This window comes from Equus przewalskii, chromosome 28, assembly GCF_037783145.1.
Source record: "Equus przewalskii isolate Varuska chromosome 28, EquPr2, whole genome shotgun sequence".
NCBI classification, from domain to species: domain Eukaryota; kingdom Metazoa; phylum Chordata; class Mammalia; order Perissodactyla; family Equidae; genus Equus; species Equus przewalskii.
Genome location: NC_091858.1, coordinates 22,315,932 through 22,341,197, shown reverse-complemented (window position 1 = coordinate 22,341,197; position 25,266 = coordinate 22,315,932).

Here is a 25,266-nt window from a genome sequence, read left to right as displayed (position 1 = left end):
CCCTTTTCTACTTCACAATTCAGAAATCGTATGAAACTGGATTATAGACCATTACATATTCTGTATTATTTAAAATGTGCATTGGTGATACAAATTTTACCTTAATGGTCACACTTCTAACTATAGTTTGTGTAGTAATATATAAATTACAGGTGTTTGCTGGGGTTAGAATGTGATTTCTGAGAATAGAAAAACTTTTGCAACTCAAACAGTATGTCATTATGGGAAACATTGATAAGCTGCATTAGAATTAAAGTATGTTTCACATTGATGAGCTAGAAACATTTGAGGCAGACACTGTCTTTTGCATATTGTGCATTCTTTTGATTTTCATAATCCCTAGTGAAAAATAAACTTCATTGTGCAAAGCTTTGTTGATTTTAAAGTCGAAGCACAGCTATCTTTTCGAGTTAATCTTTTAAAGAAAATCTATTATTTTTTTCCCAGCAGCTTGTTGGTTTGGATCTTGCTGACTTTGAAGCTCTTCCTGCCCTTCCCCGTGAAGCCCAATTTGGTGTAGTTGCTCCCTCTCTAAGTGTCAAAGACGAATGATGGATGGTCGCTCAGCTTCTTATAAATGCTGCATGTTTTAGTGCCTTTTCATACTTGACTTTCATTGCTAGTGTTGATTGATGATCTGTTATTTACCAGACATTGAAGGGCTGCTAGTTTATAACATTCAAGGTAAAGCACTTGAAATAGTATGTATGCAACGCAGAGATTTCCTTCTCCTGGGGCAGTTTAATGGCCTATGGAAGAGGAGTAGGATCTGTGCAAGCCAGGAATGGTTCATATCTTCCGAAGCCAGGATCTATTTGTGGGGTATCCTTTTGATGATGAAGTTAGTAGATTTTCATCTTTTAATTGCCCTCCGTTTCTTTAGAAGGGAGATTTGTGATCACTGGCCTTTAATGGTCTAATTGCTGAAAATACCTATACAAAACTTGTACTTAGCAACCAGATGTCTCCTTTTCTTTTCCTATTTTGGCAATATCGTTGCACATTGGCACCTACTCGGTGTTTGTATGAGGGAAAATAATTTCATTGCTTGCATTGCAGAGGCAGAAGACACAGCTTCTGTTTCATTTATGTCTCCCAGAATACTTAATATAGTATTGGTGACATGGTGAGAACATGACACCTAAAAGTTTTGTAGCTAAAGTGAACAACTGACAATAAATGACCTAAATTCTCATTTGCTGGTTTCACTTTATCTTTCTATTTTGAGAAAATGAGAAAGGGCATCAAACATTTTGTTAAAATATGACTTTCTGACACTGGGTTTAGCTTTATAAATTGTTTGCTTTTGGTTATACCACAGTTAGATCAGAGATGACAGAGAGATGACTGTGAATCAAGGCAGAAAAAAATAGAAAATGTATGTCTGCAGGTTGAAGTAATAAGCAATGCTTTGATGAGATAAATGTTGTGAAGAACAGTTCCATTAGGCTCTAGTTTGCTAATCTAGCACTTGAATTTCTTTATGGTTTGTTTTCAGGTCATGTTTTAGTTTTACGTTTCTCACAATAACAAATTAATTGAGTATTAAAAAACATCAAACAGGGCCGGCCCAGTGGCACAGTAGTTGGGTGCGCATGCTCCACTTTGGCAGCCTAGGGGTCACCAGTTCAGATCCCGGGTGCAGACCTGGCCCTGCTTGGCAAGCCATGCTCTGGTAGGTGTCCCACATATAAAGTAGAGGAAGATGGGCACGGACATTAGCTCAAGGCCAGCCTTCCTCAGCAAAAAGCGGAGGATTGGCAGCAGATGTTAGCTCAGGGCTAATCTTCCTCAAAAAAAAAAAAAATTTGGATAATACCACATTTCAAGTAATCAAGCTTAGACTTTTGAAAGCAAAGCAGTACAAATAAACCAGAACTTCCATAAAAATTGAGAAAAATGAGTGAAATATCATTTGTTGATTTTTAAATGAACTTCAGGTTGACTTTTGGGGAGAAGACCCTTTTCTCTGCAGACTGGAAAGGGCATTTACGGGTAATTTCCAAGTGGTTATAACTGAGTAGAATTCATATTTATTGTGTCATTTAACAGGCATGCACAGATTTAGAAGATAGAAAAACACTGAGACAATGTAATATGAATTCATCATCAGTTTCATGAACTGAAACTAAAGAAAATAGTTTTTGTTCTGTTTTTGGAAATCCTATCAAAACATAATGAACTACACAACATTAAAGCCACATTTGGGAAATAATTTGTCAGGTATGTATTTAGAGGTTCAAAGAATGACTAAAGACTGAGGAACTTTCATATAGTGTGAAAGAATTTATAACAAGTTCTAACAGCGCTGTTAACTGATTAAAAATACCTAATAAGGTTGCTGGATTCATTAATGGGTACTTTTAAAGAAAAATTGGCAATAAAACAATAGCATTTGTTTAAACAGAAAAAAAAAAAATCCCCTGCATTCCTTCTTTTGAAAGGAAACAGCCACGTTATGGGTGTTCTCATAGTTTTATGTTGAAACAAGGCACCTTTTCAAAAACTGTCAAGTTTAGTGTTTCAAAGACATGTTGAAGAATTGAGACAGTGGGTGTGTAAATAAATGTGCTGATTGCATAAAAACTGTTTCTAGTTTTGCTTAAGTGATTTTAGAGCTTTGAAGGAGTATGGTTTTAAAGGTTAAATATCTGAGACAGTAATTTTCCTTAAGTAGTAATGTGTGTAAGAAGTGACTTTAAAACTTTCCTTTGTCTAAGTAAGAATTCTAGGCAATTCAGGACACGATACTATACATCAATCCCTATTCTTTAATTTTCTGAACAAAGGTTTAAAAACATTCCAAAAAATGTTACGTTGACGTAGGAGATTCCAGTTAAATTGTTATTTTCAAAACAGAAGAAAATTAAGTTATCAATCAAAGGTGGTTTTCAAAACACCAACTCTATTTCCAGTACCATGTAAATGAATTGAGGAGAAGTAAAAGGTACTGTGCTTTCACTCAAATAACCTGCAATTTAATTGTTAATATGAGGTTAGTATACAAAACCATTGGGGAATTAAATGAGTAAATAGTCAAATGGTAAAGTTTTGAAGAATATATGTCAAATGTTCTGTTTTGTTATTTGTCCTCTAGGAAGCTCAGATTCACTACACTGTTGCATCTTTGGTTTGACCTAAAAATTAAGCAAAAATAAGTAAAACAAAAACCAATAAAACAGTCAACAAGGGCAAGTTCCCCCCTACCTCCCAAACACTGGCTAAAAACCAAAAAACACAACAGTAACAGCAAAAAACAGAGTATTCAGACAAACGATTGTGGAACATTTTTAAAAATTGAGAGTTTCTGGACATGTGATTAAATTTAACTCAATTCAAAAAAATAGATGAAAAAAATCTCAGTGGGCAAGTTTAAAAAAAAAATTGAAGTGAAATTCACATAACATAAACTTAACCATTTTAATGTGTACAATTCAGTGGCATTTAGTACATTCTCAATGTTGTGCAACCATCCCATCTATGTAGTTCTAAACCATTTTCATCAGTCCCAGTGGAGATGGGCTCATGACATAATCCCTCTCCATTATATTGTCCTCAGAGCCCTGGCAAAGACTGATCTGCTTTCAGTGTCTATGGATTTATCTAGTCCAGACGTATTTCACAGAAATGGAATCATACATTGTGTGACCTTTTATGTCTGGCTACTTTCTGTTAGCATAACATTCTCAAGGTTCATCCACGTTATAGTATGTATCAGTACTTCATTCCTTTTCATGGCTGAATAATATCTGTTGTATTGGATAAACCACATTTTATGTATCCATTCATCCATTTCTGGACATTTAGGTTTTTTCCCACCTCTTAGATATTGTGAATAGTGATGCTGTGAACATTCCTGTACCAAGATTTGTTTAGCTACTTGTTTTTAAGTCTTTCGGGGTACATACCTAGGGAGCAGAATTTCTGGGTAAGCTGGTAATTCTATGTTTAAGTTTTGGGGGAAAAGCCAAACTATGTTTCATAATGGCTGCACCATTTTACATACCAGCAATGTATGAGGGCTCCGATTTTTCAACATTCTCACAAATACTTGTCATTTTCAGCTTTTTGATTATAGCCACCCTAGTGGATGTGAAGAGGTATCTCATTGTGGTTTTGATTTGCATTTCCCTAAGGACTAACGATTTGAGCATCTTTTCATGTGCTCGTTGGCCATTTGTGTATCTTCTTTGGAGAAATGCCTGTTTAAGTCCGTTTCCTATTTTTAAATTAGATTTTTTGTCTTTTCATTGTTGAGTTGTCAGAGTTTTTTTTCTTTTATATATGTTTTGGATACTAGACCCTTATCGGAGAGATGATTTGCAAATATTTTCTTCTATTCAGTATGTTGTATTTTCATTTTCTTGATAGTGTTCATTAATGCACCCAAGTTTTAATTATGATGAAGTTCAGTGTATCTGTTTTTTTCTTTAGTGCCTTGTGCTTTGGTGTCATATCTAAGAATCCATTGACAAATCAATGGCCATCAATATTCTTGTTTTCTTTTAAGAGTCTTGGAGTTTTAGCTCTTACATTTAGGTTTTTGATCCATTTAACTTAATTTGTGCATATAGTGTAAGATAAGGGTCTAACCTCATACTTTTGTATACAGATATTCAGTTGTCTCAGCACCATTTGTTGAAAAACCTATTCTTTACCCATTGAATGCTCTTCACACATTTGTCAAAAAATCATTTGACTATGTATTTGAGTCTTTATTTCTGGGCTCTCTATTTTACTACATTGGTTTATATGTTTGTCCTTATGCCAGTACCATACTATTTTGATTACTATAACTTTGCAATAAGTTTTGAAGTCAGAACATATATATACTTTGTTCTGCTTTAGCAAGATTATTTTGTCTATTCAGGGTCTCTTACAGTATCGTGTGAATTTTAGGATTAGTTTTTCTATTTCTGCAAAAAAGGATGATTGGGATTTTGACAGGACTTGCATTGAATCTGTGGATCATTTTGAGAGTGTTGCCATCTTAATAATACTAAGTCTTTTAATCCACGAGCACAGGATGTCCTATTCATTTAGGTCTTCTTATAATTTCCTTCAAAATTGTTTTGTAGTTTTCAGTGTAAAAGTCTTAAGTCTCCTTGGTTAAATTTATTCCTAAGTATTTTATAATTTTTTATGCTTCTGTAAATGAAATGCTTTTCTTAATTTCATTTTTGAATTCTTCATTGCTGGTCTATAGAAACACAGCTGTTTTTTATGAGTTGATCTTGTATCCTGTAACTTTGCTGAATTATTAACCCAAATAGATTTTTTCGTGAATTCTTTAGAATTTTCTACATTTAAGATCAGGCCATTTGTGAAGAGAAACAGGTTTACTTCCTCATTTCCAATTTGTATGACTTTATTTCTTTTTCTTGTCTAACTACTGGCTAGAACTTCTAGTATAATGCTGAATAGAATTGACAAAAGCAGCATCTTGTCTTGTCATTGATCCTAGGGAAAAGGTTTCATTCTTTCATCATGGAGTATGATAGTTTTTCATAAATACTCTTTATTGGATTGAGGAAGTTTCCTTTTATTCCTTGTTTGTTGAATGCTTTTTATCATGAAACGGTGTTGGATTTTTTCAAATGCTGTTTCTGCATCATTTGAGATGAGCATGTAACTTTTCCCCTTATTCTATTAATGTGGGTATTAAATTGATTGCTTTTTGGGTGTTGAACCACTCTTGCAATCATAGGAAAAATTCTACTTGGTCATAGTATGTAATCTTTTTAATATGCTGCTGGATTTGATTTACTAATGTTTTGTGGTGGATTTTGCATGTATATTCATGAGGCATATTGGTCTGTAGTTTCCTTTCTTTGGGGTGCTTTTGTCTGGCTTTGGTGTCTGGGTAATTCTGACTTCAGAGACTGATTTAGGAGGTATTCCTTCCTCTTGTACCTTTTGGAAAAATTTGAAGGATTGGTGTTAATTCTTCTTTAAATTCTTGGGAGCAGTCACCAGTGAAGTCATCTTTAAAACTTTACTTTTAAAAATAGGTAAATATTGACAATTAAACCTAAGATGTCAAAACTCAGATGGAAACGTTTTGGATTTGGCAATGACAAAAAAATTAGAAACATAAAACATATCTGCCAAAACAATGGCTCATACCACTTCCAAAATTATATATTTAGGAAAACAGAAGATGGGGATAAAAATCATTTTTATACCATATCCAAGAAATGGACAAAACTTAATATCTAAAAGGTAAACTCTATATGTGTAAAATATGTTGAAGATATGAGGCAATTATCCAGATGAATAGGAATATAATTAAGAAAAGAGTAAGTGTTGTAATGTGTTCAGACTCTTACTTTGACTCTTCATTTCATGTACCCAAACACAAATAATCCCAGTTACTCTTTGTTGGAAATTTGCTTAAACTAGAAAAAGAATATCTTCAAATAATTTTATAATTTTATTTTTTCTCTTAGACATTATTTTTCTGAGATGTCAAGTTAATATTTTTTTAAAAACTGTCCAAAACTTACCTATTTAATATATATAATGGTTGTTCAGATATACAACTAACTAGATTTGAAAATATTAAACCATGGTTTATGCATCATGTATAAATCTCTTAGATACCGATATTGGCATCATCATCATCACAAATGTTATTTCTAGAAAGTATAGATCGGAGAATGTGTTTGGAAAGACACATGGTAAGTAACACATTTTAAGTTATTGAGCGATAATGATGAACAGTCATAGAATAACAGAATTGAATATCAATTTGTTTTTGAGTGAGAAGAAACAAGGTTAATGTTTAGGTGGCTCCAGTCAGCACACTCCAAACTTCAGAGGCAGGAAGTTGGTAATTTTGTTACCTTTCGAAATAAGTATACCCTACAAAAAGCACTATTTGCCTATTTGAAACTTTAGAAACGTAACCATCTTGAATTGGCATAATGCTTGGGTTATTGGCAGACCTTTCATAGGAAAACGTTTATAGATAGCTTCTGGGTGAATCATACCAGCTTTTCGCAAGATAAGGGATGTATTAGAAAGCTTGACTCACTCTGACATTTAATTTAGTTTTCTATTAATGAAACTGCTCTAAGGGTTTTTGGAGCACTCTTTTCTGAGTGTTACCTAATAGTAACATATGTCAGCCCCTGGACTTTAAGCTGCTTATAGGCGAAGTTCATGTATGATTTTGAATGCTTGGCACATATACAGCAAGTGCTCAATAAATACTTATTCAATGAATAATCTTATAGTGAAGAAGCAGCATGAACTGGGAAGAATGTTGTCCTCTAGTTCTCAAAGTTTAGGGTCATGCTATGAACTGTGACCTTTTAGATCGGCAATCTTAGCTTACCTGGACTTCAGTTTCTTAAATTAAGGAGTTGGGCCAGCAGATCTCTTAAGTCCCTTCTAGCTCCCAAATGCTGTGACGTGGGTTCAAGACCAGTCTTGTGAGTACCTTTTCAGCTGAACTCAGTTCTCAATATTTTACAACAAATCCTGTAAGAAATAAGCTGGTGAGTGGTCTCCTTATGTCACTTGGAGTTTTTTCTTTACCTGAATTGTTGTGAATGTTGGAATTAATTAGCTCCTACAATTGCAGGCACCATCCTCAGACATTTTCTGAGTGTAGTACGTGGTCTCCACTCTCAAGGAGCTTATAATCTCGTGTAGAAAAAAGAACTATGGACAAAACGATGCAATCAACACAAGGAAATTTAGGATGACCCGGACACCATTTTGTAATTTCTTTGCTGGGAGTCAAGATTTAGTTGAAACTTGAAGGACATATATGCGGCTATGAAAAAGGAAATAGTAGAAGCTTTAGAAAAAAAAGAACCTATGTGAAGAGGAGTAAGAAATCATGTATTTTGAGGATTCTCTGAATCCAGTCTAAACCTTTATTTTTCCTCTCAAAGCTTTCTCCAGATAAAAAGTGTGCCAACCTCTGGGGCAGTCTTAGATTTTTGTCATATTTATGGTCAGATTGAATCATAGCCACAATTTTTGTCCTATACCTGTTTTTCTTATTTACTTAACTTTTTCCTTCAATTGATTCACTATTTTTACTTAAACAGATGTATTTTAGAAGTCTGAATAGAAACTCAAATCACTATTTATAGATGGTAATTCTAAAAATAAGTCCAATGAAAATGAAACAGTGTTGTTAATTGTTTTCTGTGTACTGTCGCCTTCCTCAAGCTTCTCTACCTGAGACCTGCTCTTCTCTCTTTAAAATGGAAACTTAGCGGGGCTGGCCCAGTGGTGTAGCAGTTAAGTTCTCACACTCTGCTTTGGTGGCCTGGGTTTTGCCAGCTTGGATCCTGGACGCAGACCTATGCACCACTTACCAAGCCATGCTGTTGCAGGCATCCCATATATAAAGTAGAGGAAGATGGACATGGATGTTAGCTCAGGGCCAATCTTCCTCAGCAAAAAGAGGAGTATTGGTGGCAGATGTTAGCTCATGGCTAATCTTCCTCAAAGATTGTTTTTTTTTTTTCAAAAATAAAATAAAAGAAAAGAAAATGGAAACAGCACATGTCAGAGAGCTTATTAAAAATGTATTGGTCCCAAATGGAAACTTCCTCCTCAAAGAAGTCAGAAGTAATGGGAAGAGTTGAAAAGGAATGGAAGGGGAATAATCCTATGGCTATAGTCTTCGTTTATGTGTGTTCCTTCTAAAAGGAATACACTATGCCTATCTCTGGGGAGGCTAGAGGAAGCATTGTTAACAGTGTTTCCGTGGCTTTTGTCAGATGTTAAACTTGAAGAGCTATTTTGTGGGCTAAGTGATTCACAGACTGAACCTAAGTATTAGGACTACGAGTGGCCAGATTTTCCAAGTTGCTGAGTATAATTACAGTGGATTCTCTACCTGAAGCTGAGTCCAATAGGAAAATGTTCTGTTTAAATTCTTTTTCTCTTCCTCTTGTCACCCAGGATGAATTTTTCCAAAGATAAAATAAATTGATTTTACTTTATGTTAGTAGGAGAGGTCAGGCAATAAATATAGGAAAACCAGGAATTGAATGTGATTTATAATACTTAGAGTTCACAGGTAACAGTGATAGAAATCTGGGATTTTAAAAAGCATCATTTAAAAAATTCTTAATTTTGTTAAGGAAAGAAAAGATACTCACTGGTAGGTCAGAAACAAAATATTCCACGTACACTTATCAGTCCCTGATGAGTGAGACCTCCTGCTTAGAGGCCATTGTTATTCATATTTAACACTAATAATCACCAACTGTGCACTTGAATTCAAGTCCAAGTTCAAAGATATAATGAATATCATCATTGTTACACAATATATTAAAATATTACCTTGTTTCTGAAGTTTGCCTTTCAATACAACCAATATTTGAGTATTTTGTACAAACAAAATATTGTGCCAAATGATAGTGGTGATTAAAAGATGTATGGGACAAAATTCTTGTCTTCAAGGGGCTTGAGATTTACAAGAGTGAGAAACTGTAGTGGAGAAGGGTAGCACGATGAGAGGGGCAAAGAGGCGTTGTAGAAATATATAATTAGAAAGCGGCACATTCATCAATAAGGTGGCTTCCTGGGGGAGGTAGCATCTAACTTGGGCCGTGAAGAAAGTGTAGACTTTTGACAAAGAATGAGATAGAGTGTAGTGCATTTAGGTAGGTATCTGTGACAAGAACACAAATGATAACAGCAGTGGGAAAGCTTGGGGTGTGTTTGGTGGTTAATGAGAAGTCCAGGTGTACTGGAATATAGCAGAGTGGCAAGAGTTAAAATTTGAAGGCTAGGCTGGGACAAAGTGAGATGGGCAAACATAGATGCATGATTGACATAGAACACAGCCATTCACAGACTCAAGTGTGGGTCTCATGTCTAGGACAGGCCTAAGTGATGGCTCCAACATTAGAAAGTCTGCATAGTTCTTTAATCATCATCGTTGACAGAGCTTGTACAAAGGTTGTCATCATAATAATAGCTACCATTTGATGAATGCACAAGTGCCAGGCATGATACAAGGTGCCTCATATACATTACGTACTTTAATTTTTACTATAATTCTGTGACACAGATATTATCTTTATTTTTACAGACAAGAAAATAGAGCTTCTTGTGGAGCTTGAAGTTAAGGAGAACCAATATGTGTCCGTCTAAGACACTTATTTTAGTTTATTACCTAGGTATCTTTGAGAAAGAGTGAGTTCATAAATGCTATGTAGTTACATACAAAATCATAGAACGTCTCCCACATGAGAAACCTAAGCCATTCTTCCACTCTGTAATGTCTGGTAATAAAATGCAAATGAGAACAGCAACAACAAGAATAAAATGGCCCACGGCCATTTAATAACCATTGTTAATAAGGAATAACAAGTGTTTTCTATAGAAAGAGGCTTATTAAGAATTGCGGTCACACTTGATATGGTCATCAGCCATTTTTCAAGACGCCACATTTCAAGCAGGGCTATTTATAATCCCATTTCTTGTGTATTTCAATCTCATTTTACAATGTGAAATTGCTAAAAGACATACATTTATCAAATGTGTTCCATAATGTTCCTTGTTTAGCATTCTCTCAGTACATCCTAGTCTTGTTACATGATCAATATGAGAGCCTTCTCTCTAGATAAGGCAACTAATCTCCCCCTCCTGCCCATTTGAAGTGGGTGATTTAAAACCATTTATAAAAATCCCTCTGGTTACTTTTCTTACCCATCCTCCTTCCTTATCTTCAGACCCTTTTGTAAATAAGCCTGTTCCTTGCTGTATGTGGCCTCAAAACATGAGTGCTTACTGGAACACTAGATTTAGTTAGTAGTTGTTTATATTAATGTAATAAGGTGACCTTGGTTTGGTCTAGACTCACAAATTATTTTGAGCCTGAGATGAGGAAAGACTGGAAAACTGTTCATTAAAAATTATATGGAATGGGTTTGCTTTCTAAGAGGTTTGTGTCTGTCAGGGTTCTCCAGAGAAACATAACCAATAGAATGTGTGTGTGTGTATGTGTGTGTGTGTGTGTATGTATGTATACAAAGAGATTTTAAGGAATTGGCTCATGTCATTGTGGGGGCTTGGCAAGTCCAAAATCTGATGGGGAAGGCAGGCGGGCTGGAGGCTCAGGAAAGTCTGCTGGAGAATTCCCTCTTGCTCAGAGGAGATCAATCTTTGGTTCTATTCAGGCCTTCAGAGTGGATGAGACCCATTCACATTACGGAAGGCAATCTACTTTACTCAAAGTCCATGGATGTAAATGTAAACCTCATCCAAAAACACCCTCACAGAAAGATTCAGAGTAGTGTTTTACCAAATATCTGGGCGCTGTGGCCCAGCCAACTTGACACACAAAGTTAACCATTACGAGGAGGAATCTATCTTTGAGGGACATTTTTCTCTTGTCCTGGAAAACCATTTTACAGTTTTATCTAGGGAAAACGCTGGTCTGGAATGGAGAGATTTGAAGCTATGTCTCCAGAGAACTAAACTGCTCTGAATTCACTTTTTAAAGGCCATCTCTACAGATTTTGCTTCCTGTTGTTTGTTTTCACAATCTAGATTTAGACTGCCTTGTGTGTTTTCATTATTGCTTGTTCTTGGAAGGTCTGTCTGTGGGTTGTCTGTATAGGTAATATTTTAAGCCATTGTTCCCTGGAGGTTGGGAGCTAAGGATGGGTTGTACCCCCTGGAGGCACTTGGAGGTAGTCTAGGAGCTGTGCGGGGAAGGACTGGGGGACGGAGGGCCTGGGATTGTGCAGTCTTTGTAAGTCACCCTTCAGGTTACTTTCCTCTACTATCGTGGAAACTTTGGTAGATCCGCTTACAAATAACAGCCGCTTGTCTGTTGTGCTATGGAAGATTAAGGTGGAAGGGCCCCACTAGAGTGGGAATAGTCCATGTGAAAGCTATTCCCTCAACAAAAGTATAGTGGATTCATGTTATAGATTCAATGTTTGTGTCCTCTCAAAATTTCTAAGTTGAAATTCTAACCCCTAATGTGATGGTATTAGGAGATGAGGTCTTGGGAGGTAATTAGGTAATAAGGGTGGAACCCTCATGAATGAGATTAGTCCTTATAAGAAGAGACAGAGAGGGCTTCCTTCCTTTCTTTGTTCTCTGGCACATGAGGATACAACAAGAAGATGGCCATCTGCAAATCAGGAAGCAGGCCCTTGTCAGGCACCTTGATATTGGACTTCCCAGTCTCCAGAACTGTGGGAAATAAATGTTTGTTGTTTAAGCCACCGGGTCTATGGTAATTTCTTCTAGCAGCCCAAATGACTAAGACAGAGCAGCAGTGGTGGTGACAGGTGGACCCAGCACATTCAGACATTGAACAAATCTTTACTGAGCCTGGACTCTGTGTGAGGGACAGCAGAGGGGCAGCTATGAATAAAAACAGAACAAAACAAAAGTGCTTATCCTCAGGAAGTCTAAATTCTAATGAGGAGATACAGACAATAAACACACAAATGGAAAACGTGTCAAATGGCTAATGAGTCCTGGAAAAGAAAAACACTATGTGAGATTAGCGTGACAGAGAGGTGCTATTTGAGAGAGTGTGATTTGAGTCGGCTTCTTTTGGGAAGAGGAGACATTTGGTAGAGACTTGAGTGACATGAGGGAACGAATTATATCTGGGGCAAAAGAGAACTGTAAGTGGAAAAGCACGCAGATACAATAATGTGCCATTATAATAACGACATGGTGAAACAAGATGGCAGGGGCTCAAGCAGCTCTCTGGGTGGGAGATGGGGCAGTACTCAGTGCCCTGAGTGGGTACTGTGTAATTAATGGGGAAACCATCAGGGAAAGTCTTTTGTTTTGTACGTATTTGTAAATTTAAGCAGCTTCTTTCTTCCAGCCTTAGAAAGAGCAAGCTTAATGTTCAATCTAGAATCCTTTCTCTGTGCTTTCTACATTTCAAAGCTTCCTCCTCACTGCTATTTCCATTCTTCCTCTTCATTTCTTCAGCCAACTGGCCGTCAAACCTGAAATGTTGCGCCTGCTTGCAGTGGAACAAGAGTTGTCAGTGACCGGAGCAGAGATGGACAAGGCGCTGAGTACTTGACCCACTGTCCCAAAAGATTCTCAGAAAGGGCCTGGGAGTATTTTCTCGGGCAATAATTTACTATGATAAAGCTGGCAGAGTCTCACTATATTTTGTGTTATAATTAGAGTCAGTTATCCCCTCATATTTGTACAATCATTTTTATTTCACAAAGTATCTTCATAGATATTATGTAGTGTATTCATTCTCCAAACTGAGCCTATAAATCAGGGCATTACAAGCCCAATTTACGGAAAAAGAAACTGAGACACAATTACCAGAAGAGCTGGGATTATATCTCAGGTCTCTATAGTTCAATGACAGGGCTATACCATGATTCTTCTCATTTGTATTTGGGGAATTCAGTCAGATGGACAAATAGTTGCTTAATTTTTTTCAGGAAGAGCTCAAAAGTGTGACACTCTTTATGTTGGGTTGTCAAAATTGTGTGTCAGCAAATCCTTCTGTGCTCGCCTGTCAAGTGTCCTTTTCGGTGAGTGGGGGGGGGGGGGGGCGGGGGTTGAAACATAATCCCTTCAGAGGGTCCAAGGTGTAATCCCATGAATTGGAGTCAGATTAGTTGATAATTGAATATGATGATCGTTGCAATATCGTTATCAGGAACAAAATGCAGTAAATTTGTCATTTGTAGTTTGAACAATTCTTGAATTATACCATTATCTACTTAATAGGTCCTAATTTGGTTTCATTTTATATAATTTACCTACGAACACACTTTTAAGAAGTAAATAATTCTATAAGACTTGTCACAGAAAGCGTCAACTCCTGACCACTCTCGTCTTTCTTTTTCTTTCTGTAGGAACAACTCCTTTTCAACTCTTAACTGATTTTTCTCCATTATTTACTGCTGTGTCTCTTATGAACAGGTTTATATGGCTATGTCTTGATTCTTAACAGCTTTTTCCACTACTTCTTGATTTTCTTGGTTTTAGGTATTAACAACTGACTTCTCCAGATGGGAGCTGAGAATTAAACCCTGTAATCTCTTCTCGTCCTTCCTTCTTAATTCCTGCCCCTCCATCCTAATAAAGTAATAGGAGATGGTTGTGGTTAGATCACTATCAATATTCAGAACTTATAGTATTAGGACCATTTAACACTACTAACAGCTAAGCCATGTAATATACATAATTTTTAAAACATTTTCTGCATATTTTTTAAATCACTAGAACTAATAGCTGTCTGCTTTTACCCTCAATTTAGATTTTTATGTTTTTATCACTAAACTACTTCCAAATTCTCTCACTGTTCTTTTTTTTTATAGCATATTGTTCTTGTTGCAGGGGTGCAATATCTTTTCTGTCCAGGTGAGTGGAACACTGAAGGGTGGTCTGGCCAGGTTCCATCTCTGAAAATCCCCAACATCATTACTCTTGGACTTTATTCTCTTTTCTAAGATTCCCCAGGAAAGTCTCTTCGAATTCCCTGCCTGGAGTATATAAATCACTCCCGTTAAGAGTTTTAATTTATTTAAAAAGAATTTAAGTTATTTTATTATTACACAATAGTACCTGTTGACAAAAATAAAATTTAGAAATGCTCAAATAGGTAAACAGATGTAAAATTTTAACTCCATCACTATAATAAAACAATTCTTTGTTAGCTGTGGTTTTTTTCTGCCTTGTCTTCTTTTTTTAGCGTCTGACAAAGGGGCTGTCACTAGAATAGCTATTGTCGTTAGTGCCTCTGAGTCCATTCTGAGTCCTAGCGCCCCTGTGGACCCCAGAGCGGAACGCTGCCCAGTCTTTTTGTGCCCTCTTCTCCCCTTCCAGCGCTGTATCGGACAATAATGTTCTGTTACAAGTTTTCAATAGAGTAGACGTTCAAAAAATTTTGATAAAGTATGAATACAAAAATCAGTGTTACAGCAAAATACATAAATTGTGGTCAATACTTATGTGTGTAAAGGAAAAAATACATCTTAAATATTAATTTTGAACTAGATTGATATGCAAACAAATTGGTTTTGCAAAGTGGCTGTTTCAATGGAAGGCAATGCTTGGAAGGGAAAGCGTGTGAAGGATATTCCACAAAAGTGATACGAACAGAAAATTATCAGGGAAGCAGAAGCTACATCTATTTAACTCCGGTTGGTGGTTCAAGAGGATTTGCTAAGTGCTGTTGCAGATGGAAAGCTTCTTAAGTAGTGGGGGGGCTTCTTTCAGGTAACTCTCAGTCTGGAAGTTTTTCTCTTCCTTCCAAAGTATCCTGCAAGCAGGGAAGACATTCTGCAGACAGTGTCAGAACAAACTGTCGCCCCTATGCTACCAGCCCTTGGATGGATTTGTCATTGCTATTGGAAAGAAAAAAGTCCTGAGCTTTTGGCATATGATTGATTAAGGCATCTGAATATTTGGAAGTTTACATGGATTGAGAATTCTCTACAATAACGCTTCAAAGCCCAATGCAAGGAAGGGGCTGGCTGGTATGAAAACTGCCGATTATTGAATTACCCTGTCCAGTACGTGTGTTTTTTCCACACCACCCAGCAATTCTCTGACACCAGCCAAGTGTCTTGCAATTCAACTCAATGCTGACACTGCCTATCTGGAGATAGTGCCAGATCCCACAGGTTGATGGCTCGGTCCTACAAGACTGCTGGCCTCTCCCTTCAGATGCCAGTCTCAAGCCTGGGTTGTCACCTGTGCTTCTGACCTACCGGCTATAGATTGGAGGTTCCCCTGAAATTTGGGTTTGATTTGCCAAAGCAACTCACAGAACTCAGAGAAACATTTTAGTCAGTAGGTTACTGGTTTATTATAAAAGGATATAACTCAGAATCAGCCAAGTGGAAGAGATGCACAGGGCAAGGTATGGAGAAAGGGGCACGGAGCTTCCATGCCCTCTCCAGAGGCACCACTCTCCCCACATCCCCCTGTGTTCACCAACCCAGAAGCTCTCCAAACCCCATCCTTTTGGATTTTTATGCAGGCTTCATTACACAAGCATGACTGATTAAGTTATTGGCCATTGGTGATTGAACTTAATCTTTAGCTCCTGTCCCCTCCTTGGAGGTCAGGGAGTGGAACTGAAAGTTCCAACCCTCTAATCATGCGAATGATTCTCCTGACAACCAGTCCTCATACTAAGGTGGCTTCCAAAAGTCACCTCATTCACATAACAAAAGACATCTTTACTGCTGTCATCATTTAGGAAATTCCCAGGGTTTTAGAAGCTCTGAGCTGGGAACAGGGCTAAGACCAAATACATATTTCTTAGTATAGATCACAATGTCCCATGCTGGGATGGGGGCAGCATGGAATTACAGCAAGGAGCAACAAATGTTGACAAACTAAATGAGACAAAAAGTGAAATGAATGTTACCCTCAGCAAAATTATTTTTCAGCCTTCTCCTGGCCAAGGATTCAGAAGAGAACTTTTAAAAAAAACTTAATGACCAAGGCTAATTGGTTCTGATTCTTTTAACTTTGTTGCCTTCCAGGTTTGGTTCCTGGGTGTGGACCTACACTGCTCTGTTAGCAGCCACACTGTGCTGGCGACCCACATACTAAAAAATAGAAGAAGATTGGCACAGATGTTAGCTCACAGATGTTAGGGCAAATCTTCCTTGGCAAAAAAATAAAAAAAGGTTCCCTGCTGGAAAAAAATTAAATAAATAAATAAATAAACAAATAGTACTGGGAAAACTGGATATCCACAAACACATGTATGAAATTAGACCCCTATCTTATACCACTCACAAAAACTAACTTGAAATGGATTAAAGATTTAAATGTTAAGTCTGAAACCATAAAACTTCTAGAAGAAAACAGGGAAAAAGCTCCTTGACAGCAGTCGTGGAAATGATTTTTTTAGATGTGACCCTAAAAACACAAGCAACAAAAGCAAAACTACCATTTTGTTGTTGTCATTACGGTAAGAATGTTAAAGATCTACTCTCAGACTTTCAAGCATACGGTATTGTTAACTATAGTCACCATGCTGTACCTTAGATCCCAGGACTTATTCATCTTATACTTGGAAGTTTGTGCCCTTTGATCAACATCTCCCCATTTCCCCCACCTCTCAGCCCCTGGCAATCACCATTCTACTCTCTGTTTTTGTGAGTTTGATGTTTTTAGATTTCACCTGTAAGTGAGATCATATAGTTTTCCTCTGTCTGACTTATTTTACCTAGCATAGTGCCCTCAAGGTCCATCCATTGTTGCAAATGTCAGGATTTCCTTCTTTTTTATGACTGAATAATATTCCATTATCTATCTATCTATCTGTCTATCTATCCATCTATCTCACATCTTCTTTATGCATTCACCTGTCGATGGGGACTTAGGTTATTTCCATGTCTTGGCTATTGTGGGTAATGCTGCAGTGGACATGGGGGTGAATCTATCTCATTGAGATAGTGTTCATTTCCTGCAAACATACGCCTAGAATTGTAATTGTTGGATCCCATGGTAGTTACATTTTTAATTTTTTGAAGAACCTCCATCCTGTTTTCCATAGCGGCTGCACCAATTTACATTCCCAGCAACAGGGCACCAAGGTTCCCTTTTTTTTTTTTTTTTAAGATTTTATTTTTTCCTTTTTCTCCCCAAATCCCCCCGGTACATAGTTGTGTATTCTTCGTTGTGGGTTCTTCTAGTTGTGGCATGTGGGACGCTGCCTCAGCGTGGTCTGATGAGCAGTGTCATGTCCGCACCCAGGATTCGAACCAACGAAACACTGGGCCGCCTGCAGCGGAGCGCACGGACTTAACCACTCGGCCACGGGGCCAGTCCCCCAAGGTTCCCTTTTCTCCCCACCCTCCTCAGCACTTGTTATCTCTTGTCTTTTTGGCAATAGCTGTTCTAACAGGTGTGAGGTGACATCTCGTTGTGCTTTTGATTTGCATTTCCCTGATGATTAGTGATGTCGAGCACCTTTTCATGTACCTGTTGGCCTTTTCATGTGTTTGTCTGTATATCTTCTTTAGAAAAATGTCCATTCCAGTCCTCTGCCCATTTTTTAAATGGATCGTTTGTGTTTTTTGTTATTGAGTTATAGGAGTTCACGATATATTTTTTAATATTAACCCCTTATCAGATATATAGTTTGCAAATATTTTCTCCCATTCTATAGGTTGCCTTTTCATTTTGTTAATTGCTTCTCTTGCTGTGCAGAAGATCTTAGTTTGGTTCGGTTTTTTTAGGGGGAGGTTGAGGGCAGAGTAAGTGCGGGTCCTGGTGGAGGGGCAGGGAGAGGACGGACTGGGATGCGAGGAACACCAAGGGCGGCTCAGAGCAGAGCCCACTCTGGAGGAAGCCGGATCTCTCGGGGGTCTCAGGAGTTCTATGGATGGACGGAGGACTCCTGTGATGAGAAGGACCTGGGTGCCCTGGGAGCCAGAGGCCCCTCCTCCCAAACTCATTGTATGGAGTCTGACTCACACCACCTATCACACAAAAACCCATGGTCAGGATGCCTCACCCCACCCCCTTAGAGTCACAGTGCTGGAGCACCTGTCCTCAGAGGCCAGACTAGGGGTAGGGGATGGGAATGAGCTCTGGCCCAGAGGCTATGCAGGGGCAGCACCACCCGAGGCCAGAAAGGGGGTAAACTGTGCATGCATGAGCTGCAAATCCATAGCCTTCCAGGAGCCAGATGGGCTCGATAGCAAAGCACTCAGCCTTCTGGTGCAGAACCATACGACCCCAATCTGATGTCTGCCAAGGCCCCAGACCAGCAACCCTAACTCTCAGTCCCATCCTTGAACCACTCATTGATTTTTGCTTTTGTTGCTTGTGTTTTTGGTGTTGTATCTAAAAATCCTTGCCACGACTGTTGTCAAGGAGCTTTTTCCCTGTGTTTTCTTCTGGAAGTTTTATGATTTCAGATTTAATGTTCAAGTCTTTAATCCATTTCAAGTTAGTTTTTGTGAGTGGTATAAGATAGGGGTCTAATTTCATATGCTTGTTTATGGGCATCCAGTTTTCCCAGTACTATTTATTTATTTTTATTATTTTTTTCTAGCAGTGAACTTTTTTTTTTTTTTTGCTGAGGAAGATTTGCCCTGAGCTAACATCTGCGCCAATCTTCCTCTATTTTTTAGTATGTGGGCTGCCAGCACAGTATGGCTGCTAACAGAGTGGTGTAGGTGTGCACCCAGGAACCAAACCTGGGCTGCCAAAGCAGAGCATACTGAACTTAACCACTAGGCCAGTGGTGCTGGCCCCAGCACTATTTATTGAGGAGACTATCCTTTCCCCATTGAGTGTTCTTGGCCCCTTGTCAAATATTAGCTGACCAAATATGCATGGGTTTATTTCTGGGTTCTCGATTCTGTCCCACTGGTTTCTGTTCCTGTTTATTTGCCAAGACCATCCTCTTTTGATTACTATAGCTTTTTAGTATAGTTTGAAATCAAGTCAATCTCTTTATTTTAAAGTCATGAAGTTTCAGAAACTGTTAATTCAAACCAGGTTCTTATTTTGGGAAGACCAAGTAAAGAGCACACAATTAAGACTAAATCCTATTCACTTTTGATGTGCCTCAGAGTAGACTGGTGTTGATCTTTGTGAATCCTAGTCCCACAGGGTAGACACAATTGGGCTGCCATATTCCCTTGAACTTGCTCTCACGGTGCTGATATCAGAGTATTCTTGTGTTAATGAACACATTGGACTCGCCAGCTCCTAGGTTTAATTCTCTGACGTTGGATGAGCTGTAGATTTCACTGGGAAATCTACTATGCACAAATAAGTGGGAAAACAGCTACCCTGATGTTAGCAAAGGTTGATCTTCTGAAAGTACCTGCTTGCCCACCAATGCTAAGTTCCCACCTCCCAGGGAGAACGTTTATCCAGAGAAGGAACCTGCTGGAATTGAGCAATATGGTCATTTTTTTGTGCGTGCATCATCCTCATCTCTTATCAGAGGATCGATCAGATTCAGTGCTTTGTTAAGGAATAAAACAAATAGTGGCTTTAGAAAACTACTTACTGTCATTTTCTTTCCATTTCTCTGGCGTATCTCTTTGCATTTGAAAATCACAAATAGCTTTCCTTAAGACCTTTGACTTATTTCTCCAATAAAACTGGAAAGGTTCCAGCTGTCATTATTTGCAATTTGGGGGCAAATGTCAGCCTCTTTTCTATCAGGAGGAAAACGTGCAATGTGGAAAGGAAGCTCACTTTGGTGTAGACTTATCCTAATCTGAATTGAAGGGCTTTTGTGACAAGTACTGAACTGATATTTTCAAAATTCTTTGACATCCTCAGATGAAAGTACAAATGGTAGCGTTATATTAAACAGACTTGCTTAGGTATTTTCAAGTTTTGATCCTTCTTGCCTCTAAAAGAGCAGTTGTAGCTGAAATGACATGTGTTCTTTTCAGCTGTGAGGCTATGAATATTTTGGAATATTGAATAGTTTAAATGTTAATTACACATGCGTATAATGCCTAGTTAAATGTTGAATGTATTTCATCATTGGAAGGGGAGGAAAGGTAAATATCTAATTCTGCCACTTACTCGACGGTTCAACAAAGCATCTTCTTAGCCATTGCCCTAACAGAATCTGAGTTGACATCTTACAGAACATTGAACTTATTGTAATTCTGAAATGAGAATTCCAATAGTATGGGATTGTTCCATTTTATTGCCCCTCAAATCACCCCAAGGTTTCTTGATGTATCTAGCTCATGACAGTAAACAGGAAAAAAAGAAAACCTCTCAGAAAACCAAAAGGCAGCTTTAGAAAATCTTGTACATTTTATCTTTTAAAGCCTTTTAACTTTTAGAGTTGAGAAAACTTGCCTTTTCTTCTCTTTTAAAGATGTGGTAAACAATCACCTTGACTCACTCAGTGGACCCTGAACGTATTATGCTAAGTGCGATCAGTCAGAGAAAGACAAGTACTGCATAATATCACTCATATGTGGAATCTGAAAAAGCCAAACTCATACAAACAGAAAGCAAAATGGTGGTTACCAGAGGATGGGTGATGGGAGGATAGGATAGACGTTGTTTAAGGGTACAAAAAACTTGCAAAAAGTAGTAAATAAGCCCTAGAGATCTGACACACAGTATAGTGAATATAGACAACGATATTGTATTATAATCATCAAACTTGCTAAGACATTAGAACTTAACGTTTCCAACAAAGAATCATTATGTAACATGATAGAGGCACTAATTATCACTACAATGGCAATCATATTACAACATACAATGTGTCAGACTAATGTGTTGTGCTCCTTAAATTTACACAATGTTACATGTCAAATATATTTCAGCCAAAAAAAAAAGTGGAGCAATAAAAGAAAGAAAGAAATGAGACCCTCCCCTGAGAGAGATGGCAGAGATTTCAAAGGGTAAAATAATAAATGCCCAGTACAACTATATTCTAAAGTGAGATGTAGGCTTTCTTGCAAACAATGGACCAAAACTGTTTCTGCTGGCATTATCCTATGGCCCAAGATATAAGATAGCTAAGTTGGAAAAAAAAAGTCACAGTCTTTGCTCCAAATTTGCCTTGATATGGATGTCTTCCTAGAAGAATCTGGCGTATTATCTACCACCGAAGGGTAGATAATTTTCATAATGATTTCATGGCAAAGAAAATAGTTACTTTCATGGAATAATTACTAAATATTAAAACCCCATATGATAAGGAATAGGCAATCCTTATAAAATATTATCCCAAGCTTCTTGCTCTAAATGGGTAAGATTTCAGAGAAAGATGTGTTCAAAGAAAGGCTTCTTGGAGATGATAGTATTGGTCCTACCTCAAGCATAGAAATTGATGCAGAAGCCTCTAGAATATAGTATCTAGGATGCCGGGAATTGAGGTGTCTGAATTTTTTTTTTTTTTTGAGGAAGATTAGCCCTGAGCTAACATCTGCTGCCAATCTTCCTCTTTTTGCTGAGGAAGATTGGCCCTGAGCTAACATCCATGACCATTTTCCTCTACTTTATATGTGGGACGCCTACCACAGCATGGCTTGTCAAGTGGTGCCATGTCCACATCTGGGATCCGAACCAGCAAACCCTGGGCCACTGAAGCAGAACATGCGAACTTACTGCTGTGCCACCAGCCAGGCCCCTGAAAATTTAAAAAAATGTCAGTTTTAGATTTTATCTCAGAGAAAAGACCTGACTTTTTCAATGGAGAAAAATACTGTTTTATAGAAATCAGTTTTGAAGGTTATAGGTGTTTTATAAAAATGAGAGACTATGGCCAAATAATTCACACTAAAGTTGCTGATTCAGTTGACAAAGGTTTAATGAGTTCCTATTAGACACAGGACAGTGTGCTAGACCATTGGAGTATATAAAACTGTACCTGCTTCTAAAAGCAGATAATTTAGAGGTGAATGTAGGTAGCTAATAATATTACAAATTAGTTTATGATACATGCAAATGAGAGGCCATAAAATCATAAAAGATGTGATAATTCTGACCAAGATATTTGTCAAGATTCATCAATTCTGAGAGCTACAGTACCTAGGAAACTGACTTAATTCTGAAAATCTTCACATTAACTATTTCTATGAAATTTAAAATATATGTTTATAAACGCATCAACGGCCACATGAAAAAAAACTCAGAACCTTTAGAAAGTTCAGGTAATAATAGAAAATGTCTAAGTCCTTAGGATAATGTGCTTTATTTTCATGAAGGTACAGAATCGTTTGTGATCTCAGTAGTGGATTCTAGCTGAATGCAGCTACCTTTTTAAGTAGCCAGTCCTGCGAAAGATCTGCTTGCTGTGATGGGAACTAAGTTTCACAAGTTACTAGTGCTGGATAGCAGTTGACTAGTGAAACTTATTCCAAAGACAAGTAATATGGTTATTTGGTGGTTTGTGGATGACATTGTGTTTTGAGAAACTATCACACAGCATCACTCATTGTCCCTAGTCTACACTGCCTCAAACCCCCACAGAGACCCTGACCTTGAGATATTCTTGTTGCACAATTACACAAAGAGCCAGTTGAAATTCACTGTTTTGGTGGGAAATAAATACATGACTGACAAAGTAGTAAATGAGGTGATCTTAATAATAGAACCAAATCCAGTAGAGAAATATTTTGCAAATCAAGTTAAAAAGTTCAATTTCGACTAGTTTTTAACAGACTTCAGTTTAATGAGGAGCAAATTAGAAAGAGCTCAACTTCTCTCACACATAGGCCATATCTATAAACGAATTTGATTATTCACTGAACACTCTTTTTATTTTTAAGATATTTTTGCTATATAGAGAATGGGCATAAAAAACTCTCTGTTGCATACTGGATCTCCCTTTTTGTTGATATATGAAAGTTAGTTTTAGAGGAAATGTGATAATTAAATATAGAACCAAATACATAACTATTACTCAAAGTGAAAATTTTGCTTAAGGTAATGCTTCCTACATTTGGTCAGTCTAAGGGAGCATGACATCCAAACTGGCACATTCTCTGTAAAACTTTGACTATGAAATATATGAATCAGTAAATCTTCTTTCTCTTTGTGGTGTATATTCAAACACATTGATTGGCCTGGTTGATGGGTTTTATACTTTGTTTGAGCCAGCCTTAGTGATCCAGGGGTTAAGATTCAGTGCTCTCACTGCCTTTGCCTGGATTCTTTCCTGGTCAGGGAACCACCCCATCCATCTGTCGGTTGTCATACTGTGGCAGCTGCATGTTGCTGTGATGCTGAAATCTATGTCATTGAATCTATTCAAATACCAGCAGGGTCACCCCTGGTGGACAGGTTTCAGTGGAGCTTCCCGACTGAGACAGACTAGGAAGAAGGACAAGGCCACCCACTTCTGAAAAAATTGGCCATGAAAACCCTATGAATAGCAGCGAAACAGTGTCTGATACAGCACCGGAAGAGGAGAGGATGGCGCAAAAAGAATGGGCAGGGTTCCTCTCTGTTGTACACAGGCATGCTAGGAATCAGAATTGACTCAAGGCCACCAACAACAGTCTGTTTAAAAGAGGAGCACATGGAAGTACTTAAACCAAGAGCCATATTTTCTTCTTACTCACTGAGTAAGTCTTCTTACTCAGTCACTCACCAGATATGATTTAAGTGGTTGAATATTTGCATCTAGTTCACTTTGCTTACCATTTTCTACTTTCCTAGAGCAATCCTTTCCAACAGAAGGCAAAAAAAAAAAAAAAAAAAAAAAAAAAAAGAAGGAAAAAAAGAATGAATTCCTGAAAAGGATTAGCACACAACCAGTTCGAAGCTTGCAAAATTTGAGTTCAAAATCCATTGTTGACGTATTCAGGGATAAGAGGTGAAATTTCAAGTCCTGAATTGTGGGTCTATTGCTGTGTAGGATATCTTCCTTTTGCCCCTCTAGATACTCTCCACCCTTCTGCACGCTGCTCTGGGCTCTAGAGTTGACCTCCTGGCTTCAGCTCATGGGTCTCTCTTGTCTTCAGGCTTTGTGTTGGGTCCAACCTATAGAGAGACTGGAAATCCAATCTATAGGGAGACTCCAGTCTTTATTGAGGCAACATTGGTTTATAACATTATATAAATTTCAGGTGTACATCATTGGATTTCGATTTCTGTGTAGATTACAGTAAGTTGGCTGCATCTCTCTATGTAGATCTCTCTCTCTCTTTCTCCATCTCTTGTGCCCTCTCAGGGTCTGGCTTCCGCCCAGTACCCTTACAGGCCTAGGAATGGTAATGCAGCCCATCATTTCTATCTCCAAAGTACTACTCTGGCTCTTACAGTTTCCTACAATCCTTCCCTCATCTTATAAATAGTCCCTTTACTATACTTTTGGCAAATTTATTGCCTCCCCACTGACTATCTGATACAATTTTCAATCACAAAACTCTTGCTGTTTGGCCAATGAGTTGATGACATTTGTAATGCATCCACTGACTGGGAGGTACTGATGCACTAATTTTTTTGCAAGATAATCAGAAAACTTACCCCCATTGTGGGATAAGGAAGAAAAACAGACAATTGTTCAAAAGAGTGAAATTCAGATATGGTTTTAAAAATTAAATTTAAGATTTTCGATAAAAATCACAGTCATATGGTCTCATATATTATTTATTTCCAATTCTAAAAGCAGCTTGACCACACCCATGTTTCATGATTCACTTCAGTTCAGGAAAAGCAATTATTTGTACAAGAACACAACTTGAATCAAAGAAGCTGAGGGATATTCTGAAGAGAAGGAAATTAAAATCTCCCCAAATACAAATGTTTGCCATATATCTATACTATATAATTGTGATGTGGAGATATTGAACACCTCTTCAAAAT